Raw genomic sequence first — 18,381 nt, forward strand, 5'->3', positions numbered from 1 at the left:
TTCAGAGTACCTTCAGGAGAGCTTCATGGAGATGTCTGTTAACATGTTCCACTACATCCCCAGACTTCTCCAGTAGCTGCACTGGCTGCGAATGCATCCCAATTGTTCAGAGCAAATCAAACAATAGACACAATTGTGTCTAACCCCTGTAGTGTCATTATAAATGTGCACTCACCAGAGGTGCCTTCTTCACCTTTATGGTCCAGGAACAATAGGCCCTGGGAGGGTATTGGCTCCAGGGTGAGGAAGAGAGCCTGGCTGCTGGGGAGAACGGATTCTCCACTTGCCTATTGCACACATTCTCCTCCGCCGCCTCCTCTTTCTCATCCACAAAATCCTCATCTATGTTGCATGAGGCTGCCCCCTTGCAGGTGTCCACGGACAGTGGAGGGGCAGTGGTAGGGTCCCCCACACACACTAGAATTGCATGCAGCTGATCATGGAACCGGCATGTCTGGGGCTCTGACCCGGAGCGACCATTTGCCTCCTTTATCTTGTGGTAGGCTTGTCTGAGCCCCTTAATTTTCATGTGGCACTGCTGTGTGTCCCTGTTGCAACCTCTGTCCACCTTGCCCTGTGCAATTTTGGCATATATAACAGCATTTCTTCTGCTGGATCGGAGTTCTGCCTGGACAGATTCTTCTCCCCATACAGCAATCAGATCCAGTGTCTCCCGTTCGCTCCGTGCTGGAACTCGTTTGCAATTCTGGGACTGCACCGACACCTGTTCTGCTGTTCTCGCCACATTGACCAAACTGGAAATGAATTTCAAGAGTTCCTGGTGCATCTGCTAGTGCATCAGAGTTGAAAGTGCTGTCCAGAGCGGTTACATTGGAGCACTCTGGGATAGCTCCCAAAGGCCAATACAGTCAAATTGCAGAGCGCTGCAGCTACAGTACCCCAAATGTGACCCAAGAAGGTTGATTTTAGCACTACTTCCCTCGTTTGGGAGGAGTACAGCAGTCAATTTTAAGATCCCTTTAGGTCGGCAGATCAGGGTTGGTTTTGTAGACACATTCATTATAAAACTGACCCAACGTGGCTAAATTCGACCTAACCTCATTGTGTAGACCAGGCCTTAGCCCTGCCATGAGTGCAGGAGACTGGACTAGAGGACCTCTCGAGATCCCTTCCAGCCCTATGATAAGTCCAGACTCCTGCACTGAGGCAGGACCAAGTAAACTTACTTTAGGGCTGGACTCAATGTCTCGAGGTCCCTTCAGATCTACATTTCTAGGATTTTCACAAGACTAAAGAAGGAGATCATTAGGCCTGTGATTGTTGGAATCTTCAGCAGGTAACAGTCTGTCTTTCCACATTAAATCCTACTGAAATGGTAATTACAACAGTTTTAAGGCTAGATTCTAAAGACTTTTTCCCTTCTGGATAGGGTTTACATGAAGTTTACCAGAGCCCCACATTTTCCTCTTACCTAGTGTCTCAATGATGATAATCCCAATCTGGAAAATCTCAGAAAGTATATGCTAACAATAACCTTTTACTCCGTTTGAAACATTCTGCTGAGGCAATGGAAAGACTTGAACCTTCCCTCCTTATTGGAATAGGAGAGCAAACTAGCATCTATGCTGATAACGGGGAGAAAGTTATTCTGTCATATGGTATTTTTGAAAGAGTAAGGACGATAGCCCTGGTGATCTAGCCCAATGTTCTTGAAAGGTGGCATAGGACTAAATTCCTACTCTTTGGACTCAGCTTCCTAGCATGAGGCAGGCCGGAGCTTCCCTTGTGTAAAATGGCATTTGGCTCTTTGAAGCACCAGTAGTTCAGCCACATTCTGCTGATATCTCAGTTTCTTCTAAGGGCACATCTTCACTAGCAGCATTAAAGTGACCTGTGTAGTCACAGTGCAGCAGTGGAAGAGCACTCTCCCAGTGATCTACACACACACACACACTCTCCCAGTGATCTACACACACACACACACACACACACACACACACACACACACACACACACACACACACACACACACACACACACACACAGGGAATAGCTACCAGCGCAAGGAGCATGGCTACCAGCACTAGTGCACTGTCTGTACTGGCACTTTACAACGCTGAAACTTGCAGCTCTCAGAGGGGTGTTTTTTCACACCCCTGAGTGAGAAAGTTGCAGCGCTGTAAAGTGCCAATGTAGACAAGCCCTAAACCATCCCACTTCAGTTCCTTTCTGAGAAAACACTCACTCAACCACACTCAGACATGGCTAGATTCAGCCTCCACCACTCCTAGATTTTGGCTCTAATGGTATTCCCATCTTATTAATTTTAGCTGTCCCCCTATAGTTCCCAAGTGTCCTAGAGTGGCTCATTGTAGTGCTGATGTCTTCTCTGATGCCTTAACACTAAAACCTTTGGCTCCATGTATTTCAAGGAAGAAATTTCAGGTGCCACATTTCTAGTACATTGATGGTTTCAGTGCGCTTGTAGGTCATGGACCTCATTTTCCTCAAGTGGTGAGATTCTTTCAGCACATCAGTAGGCTTGTTGCTTTTCAGCATTCCATGCTCTGAGTGTCTCAAAAGTTGCTTCCAAATGGTATGTCCTGTCTCTAAGTTAATAGCTGTGGCACCTTCTCTTAAAGCACAGACTGCTTTTCATTACTTGTCTCATGTCTTCCTCAGGATTCAACATTCAGAGAAGAGCCCTGATTGCACTGGCTGGCATGTCTCTCTTCTGCATACATTACCACAGTCTCCCTAAAGAGGGTGGAGCATTTCAGAGTTCTCCTGAGGCCCCCAAATCAAAGATTCCTATCATTCCTGTTTGCAGCCTAGAGTGCTTCAGTGGTGTCTGCCTTGAACACGATGTCTTACCTAGCATCTGAAACACAGATGCTTGTATCTCCACCTGATAAAGAGGCTTTGGGCTTGTCTTCACTGCAGAGACTTAGGCACAACTACAGGTTTTCCCCTTAGCACTCTCCATATTCAAGAATTTCATAAAATCAAAGATCATTAGGGTTGGAAGGGACCTCAGGAGATCATCTAGTCCAACCCCCTGCTCAAAGCAGGACCAGTCCCCAACTGGCCCCCTCAAGGATTGAACTCATAACCCTGGGTTTAGCAAGCCAATGCTCAAACCACTGAGCTATCCCTTCCCCCTAAGCCCAGGGATCAGCAACCTTTGGCACCTGGCCCATCAGGGTAAAACCACTGGCAGGCCAGGCCAGTTTGTTTATCTGGAGCATCTGCAGGCACGGAGCCCCGCAGCTCCCACTTGCTGCAGTTTGCTGTTCCTGGCCAATGGGAATTGTGAGAAGCAGTGGCTAGCACATCCCTTGGCCCTTTCTATCAGGAAGGCCTGAGGGTAGCAAACCAGAACCGTCCCTTGAACTTGCAGTCTAATTGTTAGATAAACTGATATCCTTCAATAATCTTTCAAAGACAGCATCTGCAGTCTGTGAACACGCTACACTGATATTCATCCTTCCTGAAAAAAAAATCATAGGCCAAGATATTCAGAAGTGGATAGGCTCCCAAGTTAATTTTTACATGCCTAAATAAGTGGCCTGATTTTCAAATTCTTGTCTTCAGCTGCAAACATTGTCTTCGCCCTCTGAGATTTGTAGAGTTGAGGTGATCAGAAAAGTCTGCTTTTAAAAGACCAGTTTTTCTTCGATTGCATTCAGAGTTTTAAACCTGAGCCCATCCAGAAAACTCTGTATAACCAGCTGCTTGTGCAGCAGTTCTTGCTTCACCCATCTGTTATAACAAACATTACTGTATGAAAGAAAAAAGACAGATTTGGTAAAGCAACCACTGGCAGGAGTGGCCTCTGCTCACTTCCTAGAGCCCCTCAAAATTTCTCCTTCAATATTGTCTTTCCGAAGTTTTCTGGGGGGCTAAGGAGTGTTAGATAAGCTGGGGGCATGGTACGTAGGTTGGGCAAAAAGATGGCCAGAATTATGCTCTCTGTATGGGTAGGTGGGGGAGGATGCTATTCATAGCTCCATGGAGTTTAATGTTAGAAGAAACAATTAAACCATGGAATCTGACCTTCTGTATATCACAGACCATTAAATTTCACCCAGTTACCTCTCTACTGAGCCAAGAAACTGGAGTTTGACTAAAGCATATCTTCCAGAAAGACATCCACTCGACAACGGCAAAGATGGAAAATCCACCACTTGGCAGAGCAGTCCTGGGGATGAAGTGGACCGAGGAGCTGTGCGGGAGGGGAGCATGTTGAGAGGAGGTGCTGGAGCTCTGTAAGAATTAGATTTGTGCAGCAGGAGAATAGTTAGGAGGGGAGAGCTTTGGTGGTGGTGATGGAAATTTGGGATGTGCTGGGGGGAGATCATGGAGGTGCAGCAGACAGCCCAGCTCCTCAGCTACTACACTAACTTGGTCACACTCCCTTCCCATCTACTGCTCTGTTGACTGGCTGCTTGGGCAGGTGCTGGCTTCCAGGCAGCCCAGAGAATCCCTAGTCAGACAACCCATTTTCCTTTAGCCTCCCTCATCACCTTTGAGTCCTGGACTTAACGGATTCTCCAGAAGCAGTTCTGGTCTGAGAAGTGTGTTGTGTTTCATCAGACCAGGGCTGTTGCATCTAAAATGGCCCTGAGGAGCAATCTGCTCCAGACTAATCCTTGCCCCCTTCATGATGCTATTGCTGACCAGTACTGGAAGACGGTGGAGGTGGAGACTTGCAACCAAAGTGGCTGTAAGGAGTGACGCTGGGGCTCACCAGAGAGTCTTGCTCTGACAAAGCATAACATAGAGGCTGGGGTGGGTGGGAGGCTCATTTCCACAATTACACCTTTCTGATGTGTAAATAATTTACAGTAGGAGACAGACAACATCTACTCTGTGTGGCACTAATATAAGTCTGTGTCTGAAAAGTAAGGAACAGAGTTATACCTCAAACTGCTGGACTAGCAGAAATGTTGCTGTCAGTTGTGGCTTATTCAAACTGGAAAAGGAAAAATGAGAAATTATGGTCTGATACCACTGGCTTCCCTGCTGTTATAGTACGTGCACACCCAAACACCCAGCCAAACCCATACAGCAAGAAACTAAAAATTTAAAGGCTTAGGACCAGTAAACATGCTACGCATTTCAAACAAGATTATTGGGCTTATAAGCCATAAATGAGACTGTGGCATAGCTACTTTTTAATCAAATTGCTAATCTAAAAGTACTGGGGCGTTTGTTTTGCCATTTGGTTTCATGTTCAATATAACAATTTAATAAACATAAAAATAATAAAATGAGATGTTAAAAGAAACTAAATAAGGAATTTTATGATAATCATAAAGGGACAATAGCTTAACATACTCAGACATTTCTGAAGCACTTCCAGATGGATATTCTGTTTGTGCAGGATCAGTTATGTCACATATAGATTTTGATTCACTTGTCATGTTTTAGAACAATCTGACAAGTTCATTTCACAAACTCCTCAGAGTAGTTTTTTCAGCCTTGACCTGAGCAAATTGCTGGTTAACTTTTGATATACTAACTGTTCACAGAACCCCAGACTCCAATTCAAGCAGAGCACCATAGTTACGGAACACAAAAAAGAAAAAGGATAATGATACTTGAGTCACATTTTCAGTCAGAAATATATTTTCATCTTTCTTGCTGTTCTTGAAAGTGGGACATTTGTGGAATAGAACAGTTTATTTGGGTCAAAGTTGCATGTTTCGACATAAAGAAAAGGAAGTGTCATGCTCATCATCTCTAGCAAGTGAAGTACTTATGAAGATTAAACTTAATAATTTTACTAATAAAGCACATTTCTAAAAACCCTAATTTGATATTTATGCAGCAATTCTGCTCTCAGTAATGGGTTTACAGTCTCCCAGCCCCTTTGGGTCTATGTTTTTAAAATCATGTTGTTTTGTCATTTTAAGGCTATAGTCAAGAGTGCACAATAAGAGGATCAACTCTCATTGGGAAACAGCTTAATCACAAACATTGGCAAAAAATGTAAAGGAGAAATGTATGTGTAATAATCAACACTGCCATCTCGTGGTAAAACTGTAACCTAACATTTTAAACAGACTACTCTTCCAAATTACCTGTTATAAATGTTCAACTAACTCCCCCAAATAGCTGAGGCACAGAAATTGAGGGAAAGATGTAAGCTAGCAGTTTGTTTTTCTGTAACTGCAGCTAGAAACACCTTACCTAGTTTAACTTTTACAAAGTAGAGAGCTAAGCAGGTTGAGAACCTGCTCATTTTGTTTAAAATCCTTTATGTTGCTTGTTAATAAATCTCACTGAATAGAATCGCTATTGAGCAGCATGGTCCCCAGGGGTGGCTCTAGACATTTCGCTGCCCCAAGCACAGTGGCATGCCCCGGGGGGCACTCTGCCAGTCGCCGGTCCCTCGGTTCCGGTGCACCTCCCGCAGGCGTGCCTGTGGATGGTCCGCTGGTCCAACAGCTCCACAGCGGCATACCGCCCCAAGTACGCGCTTGGCGTGCTGGGGCCTGGAGCTGCCCCTGAGGGTCCCACAGTTGAAGCTGTTTTAGAAGAGGCTATAGGAATGAGTTCTGAGCCAAGACACTTTCCACTCACCTTGATGAAAGGGCATGGACAGCCAGATTCAACTCTGGTGACGTGTTTTGCAAAAGGTTAACATCAAGGATAGATACTGAAAGACTAAACAGGACACTGAGCTGGAGGTGGATCCATTGGTGACACTAAGGCCTGGCCTGCACATAGATTTGGTAGTAATATATTTTGCTTAGGGGTGTGATTTTTTTTTAAACCGATGTAGTTGTACCAATATAATCTCTAGCATAGACACAATTACGCATTTATAACTGATTATATGAATCTAGCACATTTGCCTTACCATATGTCTGTCTAGACTAGAGGGGGGTTGTACTGCTTTAATTATACTAATATAGTTAAGTGGTACAACTGTGTTTAGACAAATCCAAGAGCATGCATATGTTACAGCTGCCGTTGGGCACAGCTACGCCACTGTAGTGCTGTAAAGTAGATGCTTTCTACAAATGGACAGAAGGAGTTTGGCTGTCAATGCAGTTAATCCCTCTCTCCAAGAGGCAGTAGCTAAGTTGATGGAAGAATTCTTATGTCGACCTAGTCACATCTACACTGAGGGTTAGGTCAATTTAACTACAGTGCTCAGAGCAGAGCCAGCACTAGGCATAAGGAGATGAAGCAGTTTCTTAGGGCCCTGAGCACCTCAAGGCCCCCCCCCCCATTTGCTTTTTTAGAGTGTGTTGTATGTAGGGGAGGGGTCCCAAAATATTCCTGCTCAGGGCCCCCAATGAGCTAGCCCTGAGACACATCAATAAGGCAATCTACTTTAAGTATAGACCAGGCCTTAGTTTCCAGTTAACAGTCAAATGGATCTTATTTAAAGCTTTTGAAAGATACAGTTCTCATGAGTAGGGCCTTACCAAGTTCATGGCCATGAAAAACAGGTCACGGACCATGAAATCTGGTCTTTTGAACGCTTTTACCTATACAATACAGATTTCACAGGAAGACAAGCATTTCTCAAATGGGGGTGGAGGCGTGTCTTGACCCAAAAGGGAGTTGCAGGGGTGTTGCAAGATTTTATGGGGGTTGTGGTATTGCTACCTTACTTCTGCGCTGATTTCAGAACTGGGTGGCCAGAGAGTGGCAGCTATTGGCCTAGCGCCCAGCTCTAGGGGCAGTGCCCTGCCAGCAGCAGCACAGAAGTAAGGGTAGCAGTACTGCAACCCTCCCACCCCCCACAATAACCTTGTGACCCACCCCAAAAACTCCTTCTTGGGTCAGGACCCCTACAATTACAACACATTTAAATCTGAAATTTCACAAACTGAAATCATTCAATTTATGATTTTTATAATCCCATGACTGTGAAATTGACCAAAATTTGGTAGGGTCCTACTGATGAGACTTAGGCCAGGTCTACATTACAAGGTTTTATTGGCACAATTAGGTAAGTTTTTTTTTTTTAAATCATCAAGTGCATCAGGTTGCAAGGAAATCTGGCCAGAGACTACTTTAAAAAAAAATTGAGGGGGGAAGGAGGGAGAAGAGAATAAAATAAAAAGTCTGCAATCACAATTAACTTTTGTTAATCAGGCTTCTGAATATTTCCTCTACGTCTCAAGGACATTCTAGGTGGTGATAATTATTGAGACACTTCAGAATTCAGCTGCTTGTATTTGTGACCTAGTTGTAGGCATTTGAAATATCCACTTCTTATGGATACACTGTTTGCTCATATTCAATTTTTAAAAATTGGATTTCACAAGTGTCTTTCTTTACATTAACTTGACAGCGTAGCAGTGTGACATACAACAATCTTAAAATAATTTTAAAAGCAAGTAGCTCTACAGTGTATGCCAGATCCCTAGAATTGAAATCACACACTAACTCTGGAACTTTCCCTAGTACCGATGCCTTTCCAAGAGAGAAAGCCTGAACCCGGTGAGATGATGCAGCAGTGAGACATGCCAGTAAGACTAACCAGGTGAGGCTGGCACACTCCCTTAGAAGATCCAGAAATAAATCTAGGTTAACTTCCTATGGCATTTGGCTCAAAGTATGAATTATGAAGTTCACTGATTGTTTCTAGAAGAAATGTGGTTTATCTCCTTTTCTTAGCATTTAGAAAAGAGCAAGCAAGCACCATACCAGACACACAGAAAATGCCAGATTGCAGATGTAACAGGAAACAAAATCTGGCATGCTCTGAAGACATGAAGGCCACACTGCAACAGACATGTTCACCTCCTCAAGCAACACTGGTGAACTGAATGGAAGATTTCAGCAACAGTGAAGGACACAGATCAACCTGATCCTCACAAACTCTTCCTGATAGCAAAACAAGTACATACAGAATAATAAGAATAATGAAAAGAGTTGGGCAATTCAGAGTTACAGTTGCCACAGCAACCCACTCTACATTTATTAGAGATAAAGATATATACAGATACAGTTCTGCAAAGCAAATTTTGAGCCAACAAATCTCACAACTATCCTTTTAATATGAGATTACTTAGCTGCTATATGGGAATGGGCTCTATGTCTCGGTCAGACTTTACTAGATGTGGGCTATCTATCATACTTACATGGCCTCTAGTATGTAGTGTCTGAGCACTACACAACCTTTAGTGCAGTGGTTTTCAAACTTTTTTCCTGAGGACCCAGATGAAGAAAATTGTTGATGCCTGTGACCCAGCAGAACTAGGGATGATGAGTTTGGGGTGTGGGAAGGGCTCAGGCAGAGGGTTGTGGTGCAGGGGGTGAGGGCTATGTGGTGTGGGGCCAGGAATGAGGGGTTCAGAGTGTGAGGGTTCCGGGCTCAGGGTAGGGGTTCCAAGTTTGGGGGGGGATCAAGGCTGGAACACAGGGTTGGAGTGCAGACTTATGTCTGGTAGCTCCTGATCAGTGGCACAGCCAGGTGCACCACGAACCATGCTGTGCCCCAGAAGTGACCAGCGGCAGGTCTGGCTCCTAGGTGGAGGTGCACAAGCATCTCCACATGACTCTTCCCTGCAGGCACCTCCCCCAGTTCCTATTGGCCAGTTCCCAGCCAATGGGATTGCTGAGCCAGTGCTTAGGGCACCAGGAGTACTGTGGCTCCCCTGCCTAGAAGCTGGACCCGCTGCTGGCCACTTCCGGGGTCCAGTGCAGTGTTGGAAGAAGGTAGGCACTAGCCTGCCTTAGATGGGCAGCACCGCCAATGGGACTTTTAACGTCCTGGTTGGCAATGCTGACCAGAACAAGGTGACCCAGCACCTTACACACTGCAATTCAATAGTGGGTTGCGACCCATGGTTTGAAAAAAAACAAAAACAAACCACTGCTTTAGTGTATTTGCCCTCATCACACCCCTAGGAGGTAGTATTATCCAAATATTACAGAGGGGACATGAGGCACAAAGACACTATGTGAAGTCTATGACAAAGCAAGGAATTAAACCCAGGCCTCCCAAAGTGCCAATCTAGCAGCCTAAACACTGGAGCATCCTTCCAATTGCAACATTACAATCTAGGCACAACATGGAGCAGCACATTGTTCTCCGCCTTCCCCTCCCACACACTTTTTTTTGCCAAAAAAAGTTTTGGTTGAAATTTTTTTGCCCAGCTCTATATTTAACAGACAGCGGGGAGAGGCTGCTGAAACAGACTCATAGACTCTAGGACTGGAAGGGACCTCAAGAGGTCATCGAGTCCAGACCCCTAACCTCATGGCAGGACCAAATACTGTCTAGACCATCCCTGATAGACATTTATCTAACCTACTCTTAAATATCTCCAGAGATGGAGATTCCACAACCTCCCTAGGCAATTTATTCCAGTGTTTAACTATCCTGACAGTTAGAAACTTTTTCCTAATGTCCAACCTAAATCTCCCTTGCTTCAGTTTAAGCCCATTGCTTCTTGTTCTATCATTAGAGGCTAAGGTGAACAAGTTTTCTCCCTCCTCCTGATGACACCCTTTTAGATACCTGAAAACTGCTATCATGTCCCCTCTCAGTCTTCTCTTTCCAAACTAAATAAACCCAATTCTTTCAGCCTTCCTTCATAGGTCATGTTCTCAAGACCTTTAATCATTCTTGTTGCTCTTCTCTGGACCCTCTCCAATTTCTCCACATCTTTCTTGAAATGCAGTGCCCAGAACTGGACACAATACTCCAGTTGAGGCCTAACCAGTGCAGAGTAGAGTGGAAGAATGACTTCTTGTGTCTTGTTTACAACACAGCTGTGAATGCATCCCAGAATCACATTTGCTTTTTTTGCAACAGTATCACGCTGTTGACTCATATTAAGCTTGTGGTCCACTATGACCCCTAGATCTCTTTCTGCCATACTCCTTCCTAGACAGTCTCTTCCCATTCTGTATGTGTGAAACTGATTGTTCCTTCCTAAGTGGAGCACTTTGCATTTGTCTTTATTGAACTTCATCCGGTTTACCTCAGATCATTTCTCCAATTTGTCCAGATCATTTTGAATTTTGACCCTGTCCTCCAGAGCAGTTGCAATCCCTCCCAGTTTGGTATCGTCTGCAAACTTAATAATAAGCGTACTTTCTATGCCAACATCTAAGTCGTTGATGAAGATATTGAACAGAGCCGGTCCCAGAACAGACCCCTACGGAACCCCACTTGTTATACCTTTCCAGCAGGATTGGGAGCCATTAATAACTACTCTGAGTACGGTTATCCAGCCAGTTATGCACCCACATTATAGTAGCCCCATCTAAATTTTATTTGCCTAGTTTATCAATAAGGATATCATGCGAGACCTTATCAAATGCCTTACTAAAGTCTAGGTATACCACATCCACCGCTTCTCCCTTATCCACAAGACTCGTTATCCTATCAAAGAAAGCTATCAGCTTTGTTTGACACGATTTGTTCTTTACAAATCCATGCTGGCTATTCCCTATCACCTTACCACCTTCCAAGTTTTTGCAGATGATTTCTTTAATTACTTGCTCCATTATCTTCCCTGGCACAGAAGTTAAACTAACTGGTCTGTTTCCTGGGTTGTTTTTATTTCCCTTTTTATAGATGGGCACGATATTTCCCCTTTTCCAGTCTTCTGGAATCTCTCCCATCTCCCATTACTTTCCAAAGATAATAGCTAGAGGCTCAGATACCTCCTCTATTAACTCCTTGAGTATTCTAGGATGCATTTCATCAGGCCCTGGGTGACTTGCAGGCATCTAACTTTTCTAAGTGATTTTTAATTTGCTCTTTTTTTAATCTTCTAAACCTACCCCCTTCCCATAAGCATTCACTATGTTACACATTCCTTCAGACTTCTCAGTGAAGACTCAAACAAAGAAGTCATTAAGCATCTCTGCCATTTCCAAGTTTCCTGTTACTGTTTTTCCCTCCTCACTGAGCAGTGGGCCTACCCTGTCCTTGGTCTTCCTCTTGCTTCTAATGTATTGATAAAAAGTCTTCTTGTTTCCCTTTATTCCCATAGCTAGTTTGAGCTCATTTTGTGCCTTTGCCTTTCTAATCTTGCCCCTGCATTCCTGTGTTGTTTGCCTATATTCATCCTTTGTAATCTGACCTAGTTTCCATTTTTTATATGACTTTTTTATTTTGTAGGTCACACAAGATCTCGTGGTTAAGCCAAGGTGGTCTTTTGCCACATTTTCTATCTTTCCTAACCATCGGAATAGCTTGCTTTTGGGCCCTTAATAGCGTCCCTTTGAAAAACTGCCAGCTCTCCTCAGTTGTTTTTCCCCTCAGTCTTGATTCCCATGGGACCTTACCTATCAGTTCTCTGAGCTTACCAAAAGCCGCCTTCCTGAAATCCATTGTCTCTATTTTGTTGTACTTCCTTCTACCCTTCCTTAGAATTGTAAACTCTATGATTTCATGATCACTTTTACCCAAGCTTCCTTCTACTTTCAAATTCTCAATGAGTTCCTCCCTATTTGTTAAAATCAAGTCTAGAACAGCTCCCCCCCAGTAGCTTTCTCAACCTTCTGAAATAAAAAGTTGTCTGCAATGCAGTCCAGGAACTTATTGGATAGTCTGTGCCCCGCGGTGTTATTTTCCCAACATATCTGGATAGTTGAAGTCCCCCATCACCACCAAATCTTGGGCTTTGGATGATTTTGTTAGTTGTTTAAAAAAAGCCTCATCCACCTCTTCCACCTGGTTAGGTGGCCTGTAGTAGACTCCTAGCATGACATCACCCTTGTTTTTTACCTCTTTTATCCTAACCCAGAGACTCTCAACACTTCCATCTCCACCACAGTCCAAGTGTGTACATTTTTAGTATATAAGGCAACACCTCCTCCCTTTTTCCCCTGTCTATCCTTCCTGAGCAAAACTATATCCATCCACACCAACATTCCAATCATGTGTATTATCCCACCAAGTTTCAGTGATGCCAACAATGTCATAGTTGTATTTATTTATTAGCACTTCCAGTTCTTCCAGCTTATTACCCATACTTCTCGGATTTGTATATAGACATCTAAGATACTAGTTTGATCTTGCCTGCCAGTTTTGCCCTGACCCTCCTTTCTCTCTGCCATTATAGCCCATGCTCCCTCTTGTTTCCGAGGCATCTCCCAGGTCTTCATGTTCCCCATTTACCTGTGGGCTTTGCTCACCTGTCCCCGTTGAACATAGCTCCACATTAAGTCACAGTGTAGAAGGAAGTGGTGGCAGCCTTTGTAGTAATGTGAAGGGGGCAGGGGCCAGCCCTATGAAAGGATGGTCTGACCCGCTGTGGATGTCTGAGATCCATTAAGTTTTCCTGAGGATTTCAGGATGTCCATCCATTTGGAAGGGAATTCCCATCCCTGCTCACATACCCCATCTGTAGACTCAAACTCTGTGCTCCCTGATAATGTTGGGTCAGGAACATTGAGTGTTGAAATTGTTCCCCCATGACATTTGTGCCTGATCCACCTCCTTATGAAAGCAATGGAAGTTTTACACCAAATACACAAAGCACACTGTACGGAGTTGTGATGTGTTCCTTTGGTGTTCTGCATTTTGCAGATGTGTGTTTAAGTACATGTAATGATATTTTGTTTTCTAATTTGCATTGTATTTGCCTCCTCCTCTAAACTAAAAATTATGCTCCTTTCTCCTGAAGCAAACGATTGTTTTATGCACTTATTCTCCTCCATCCTCCAGGCAAAAATCTTCATTTAAAAAATTAAGGCTGAAAGGTGAAATTCTGACTTCATTCACACTGGTGAACATCTTAATTAACATAATTGACTTCAAAAGTCTACATTGGTGCAACAAAACAGATTTGGGCCTCTTGTGTGGCTGCATGGACTGGACCTTCATGCCAGTGTGCACTATATTAATGTTTTTGGGTAGCTGTTTTAGATAGCCACCTATGTTATGAAAGCTGACAAATTATAACCCTCTCTGTGGTTGTGGGAAATGGTTATTCAAGTTGGGTTATTAATAGGCCTTCCATCTTCTAGACTTAAGTATATTCTGTCAGAACACAAAAGATAATCCCTTTAGTGTGTTAATTAGAGATTAACAGTGGGGGGTATCACAGACAGGATTCATCTCTGATATGATCAAAAGATTCCTTTGTAGTGGGTGCACATGTTAATATAGTTTTTCTCCTCCAACCATCAGGCCCAATTCTCCACTGTCTAGTACCTTTTGTAGTCATTCACATCTCTAAAAGGAGTACAAAACAGATGTAAAGTGCTCCCATTCTAGATTTCTAGCATCTTACTCCCAGATTCTAATCATTGTGCACTGACATAAATAAATGCAAGACAATGGAAAAGCAGCCCCTGTTTTTGGCAGAGGGTGAAACAACAGGGTATTTGATGTGTGTGTATTTGGACATCAAGGGACTTATGTCAGTTTGCACCAGCTCAGACTCTGGCCTCCATTAGATTTCTAGAGGAGATGACATCCTACTACTACTAAAAAAAGTCATCGTATTTTGAAAAGGAACATTGAATTAGGTAGTTCAGATGTTGCCCTTTGGTGTTATCTGGACCAGAGATCTGCTAGGTCACTCCAATCCTTGACCCTGGGAGCCAGCCTTACCCTGCTGTGCTGCAGGAACCCCCACTCCTGGACTGTTCACGCACAGCTTCTGGCATGTAAGCTGCTTCCAGCTACTCACAAGCTAATGACACTAGCCAATGTCTCTGGTCCCAGACACGACCCTAGGAACCTCCATGTTACAGTGTCCAGTTATATAAGCTTGCAGCATCCATTGGGCATGAGTTTGTCAATTCAACAAAGAAATTGACGTGTACCAGGCTTATTATCCCAAGGGGAGTCTCTGACATGCTTCAAACCAAACACTTCAGGTAGAACAAAACTTTATTAACTACAAAAGACAGATTAAATGATTACAAGACAAAGCACAACAAGTTGGATTTGGTCATGAGGACACATTCTCAGCCTCATAACTATACACATGAAATTACAACCTATAACATTACTAAGTGCATCATGAGCCTTCTAAAGACACCCAAAATGACAAGCTTTGCATTAGGTTACGTCTACACTGGCAAAGTTACAGCACCGGCAGTTACAGTGCTGGTCAGAGAGCACAGAAGGAAAACCGCTGTTGTGTGTTCACAGCAACAGGTGCCTGCACAATAGCATGTTCACACTTCTGGCACTTACAATGCTATCCCACAGAGCATCTCTTTCGCCACTAAGACTTGTGGGACGGCAGAGGGAGTCATGGGGCATCCTGGGGCCAGTCCCAATGCCCTGTGATGCATTGCTTCACATCCCAGCAATCCCTGTGCTTCCGTCCATGTTTGGTGCCATCTTTCAACTGTTTGTTTACTGCAAGCTCTGCCTCTTAGGGATCCATTCTTGCTGCCCGAACTACTGACCAGTATGCTGCTCACTCTGACCAATATGTCATGAGTGACAGTGGAGTTATTCCTTAAACTACAAAGACAAGGGAAGTGCAACATTGATCTCACACATGTAGTAGCTACGAAAATGAGATTGCTTGTGGCATTCATGGAGGTGCTGACCACAGTGGAATGCCACTTTTGGGTTTGGGAAACAAGCACTTGAGTCACATATCAAGCTGTAGTGATCTCTCAAGTAACTAGGACCCAAATAATTTAGCGTTTTATAGATCCCAGTCAACATTAACTTCCTTCAGAAACTATTCAACTACTAGTGCAGAATATGAATAATTGTGAAATATTCTTTAAGCACGATTTAGTAAGCAAGCAGCCACATAATACACTTCAGTTTCTGGGTGGTTCCAAGATGAAACCCCTCCTACAGAGGTAGTTTAATATCCACAAGAATAACTCTAGCAGGCTGTGAATTAGCAATTAAGTTGTACTCCTCTTGCTAGGAGCAATGGTAAAAAAGAGGAATCTGGAACTGCAGGGGAAAAAAAAAAAAGTCAAAGATCTAAAACAAACTCCACATTGAAAGCCTATATAACAAACAGCAAGCTCACTCCCACAACAGATTGAGTGAGGGCTGATATCCTCTCCCCCATTTATACCATTGCTCCTCCTAATGTAACACTATAGTCACTTTGCTAACCCAAACAAACCTGGAAAAATGATATCCCCCCTGTAGCATAGCAAAGCAAAGGCTCACTGGCAGAGCACCTCCTAGTGGTCATCTGAGAATTAGCTCTTTTCCAGCATACAGAGCACCCTCTGCAGGCTGGTGTCTCACCTGCTGCTGGCCCTGTGTCCCTCCTGGGTCCTGGTGACCTTTACCTCAGATTCTGCCCTAGCAGTACCCCCACACTCTGAGTCACCCTTCCAAGGGGAACCCCCAACCCTCTAAACCCACCTTGCCTCAATGGCAGCTACCAGTCATCATCTAACCCCCACTCACTGGGACAGACTGCAGTCTGTAATGGCCGTACATCATTGGCAACGAATTAGAACCTGCTACCTATCCCCAGCCTGTATCCCTACAACCCTAGTACCTGCTTTGGCCTTTAACAAGGCCTGTAGTCAGGGAATTTACCAGGCTGGAGCACCCCAGCTCCACCTACCCTTGCACCGGATCAGATACCTTCCTCTCAGACAACTAGCCCTTCTCCTTCCAGGACCAGAGAAAAATTCCTCTAGCACCTGTCCCACAGCTCTCTTATCAGGGCCATCTGGGCCCTGATTAGCATGGCCCCAGCTGTGGCTGCTTCCCCAATCAGCCTAGCTTGGCTGCTTTTAACCCCTTTCTCCAGGAGTGGGGCAGCTGCCCCACTACACCCCTTTACCACCCACTTCCCAGACACCCAATAGATACACTCCTTTACCAATCAGAGTAATTTCTTTGCAATAGATAGCTTTTTGTGAAAATGGATCATGTTGCCTGTGCAAACATTTTATTATTTTCACTAGCAAAAGTGGCAACAGGTTATGCCCATTACATACCTCTCTAGAAGAAAAACATCATGAGTAGGGCCCTACCAAACTCATGGTCAATTTTACAATCATAGGATTTTAAAAATAGCAAATTTCACAGTTTCAGATACTTAAATCTGAAATTTCACAGTGTTATAACTGTGGGAGTCCCAACCCAACAGAGGTGGGGGTTTTTTTGGTGGTGGTGGGGTTTACATGGCTATTGTAGGGGGGGTTGTGGTATTGCCACCCTTACTTCTTCACTGTTGCTGGCAGCGGGGCTGCCTTCAGAGCTGGGTGCCCCCTACCCTGGCCAGCCCAAAGACCCTTTAACCCATGAGTGCCAGGGTGCTGGGCCTGGAGCTGAGGAGGGGCAGGGCTGGGGGGTGCCCTGGCCAAGAGATCCTACCATACACCGTGGTCCAGCCGCTAGTCCTGGCTGGGCTATTGAGGGATGGGACTTCTTCTTCCCCTGCAGGGACCACTCATAGGAGAAGGTCATACTCATACCCGCTTGCAGGAACCTCTCACAGCTGTAGGAAGCTCTGCAACTGCTGTCTGGGAGTCCAGCTCTGAAGGCAAAACCACTGCCACCAGCAATGCAGAAATAAGGATGATATGGTATGGTATTGCCACCTTTCCTTCTGTGCTGCTGCTGCACTGCTTTCAGAGCTTGGCAGCCACCCAGCTCTGATGGCAGCATAAAAATAAAGGTGGCAATGCAACCCCCTACAATAGCCTTGTGCCCCCCCCTCCACACACAGGTCCCCTTTTGGATTGGGACCCCTAGTTTGAGAAATGCTGGTCTTCCCCCATGAAATCTGTATAGTATAGGGTAAGAGTAGACAAAAGACCAGATTTCATGGGGGAGACCATATTTCACAGTCCATGATGTGTTTTGTATGACCGTGAATTTGGTAAGGCCCTAATCATGAGGCTTGAGCAGGAATAAGGAAGCTCAAGGTAAGATAGGTGTGTAGTTCTGCTGTGGATTGTTCCACAGATTGTGCCCCTCTGCTGCCTCCCACCCTTCCCTATATTGTGGCACAGAAGCACCTCTATTAGCTAGGTTGAGCCTTGTTTTCTGTTAAAGGTAGACTGTTCTAAGTGCTCTAAAATTCACATTTACTTGAATGGTCTTGAAATTTGCTCTGCTTCATGGGAGTGTAGGGTAGTTATAACAAGCTGTTTCTTATTGTGAAGAATGTACTCAAGAATGAAAAATTCAGTAAGGTCACTGTCTTGAAATTAGCTCTGTGCAGATGGACACTTGACTTCACTGAGGCTCTGCACAAACACAGGGGCCTTCCTAGAGCCTCATGGAAATCAATGGCCTTCCCACATAGAGCTCAGGGCAAGATCAGAACATAAATATACATTAGTTACAATAAGAAAAACAGTTGTGTATACTTACCCTGCACTCCCATGAGGCACAGAAAATTCCAAGCCAATCCAAGTAAGTGACATTCAATCTTAACTATAGGAGAGCTGGCACTAAGTTGTAACAGAGCATTGTCCCATAGCAAGCAAATTTCTACCTTCTCCTTGACAAGCTGCTGTTCTTATAGG

The sequence above is a fragment of the Gopherus evgoodei genome, chromosome 5 (assembly GCF_007399415.2).
Source record: "Gopherus evgoodei ecotype Sinaloan lineage chromosome 5, rGopEvg1_v1.p, whole genome shotgun sequence".
NCBI classification, from domain to species: domain Eukaryota; kingdom Metazoa; phylum Chordata; order Testudines; family Testudinidae; genus Gopherus; species Gopherus evgoodei.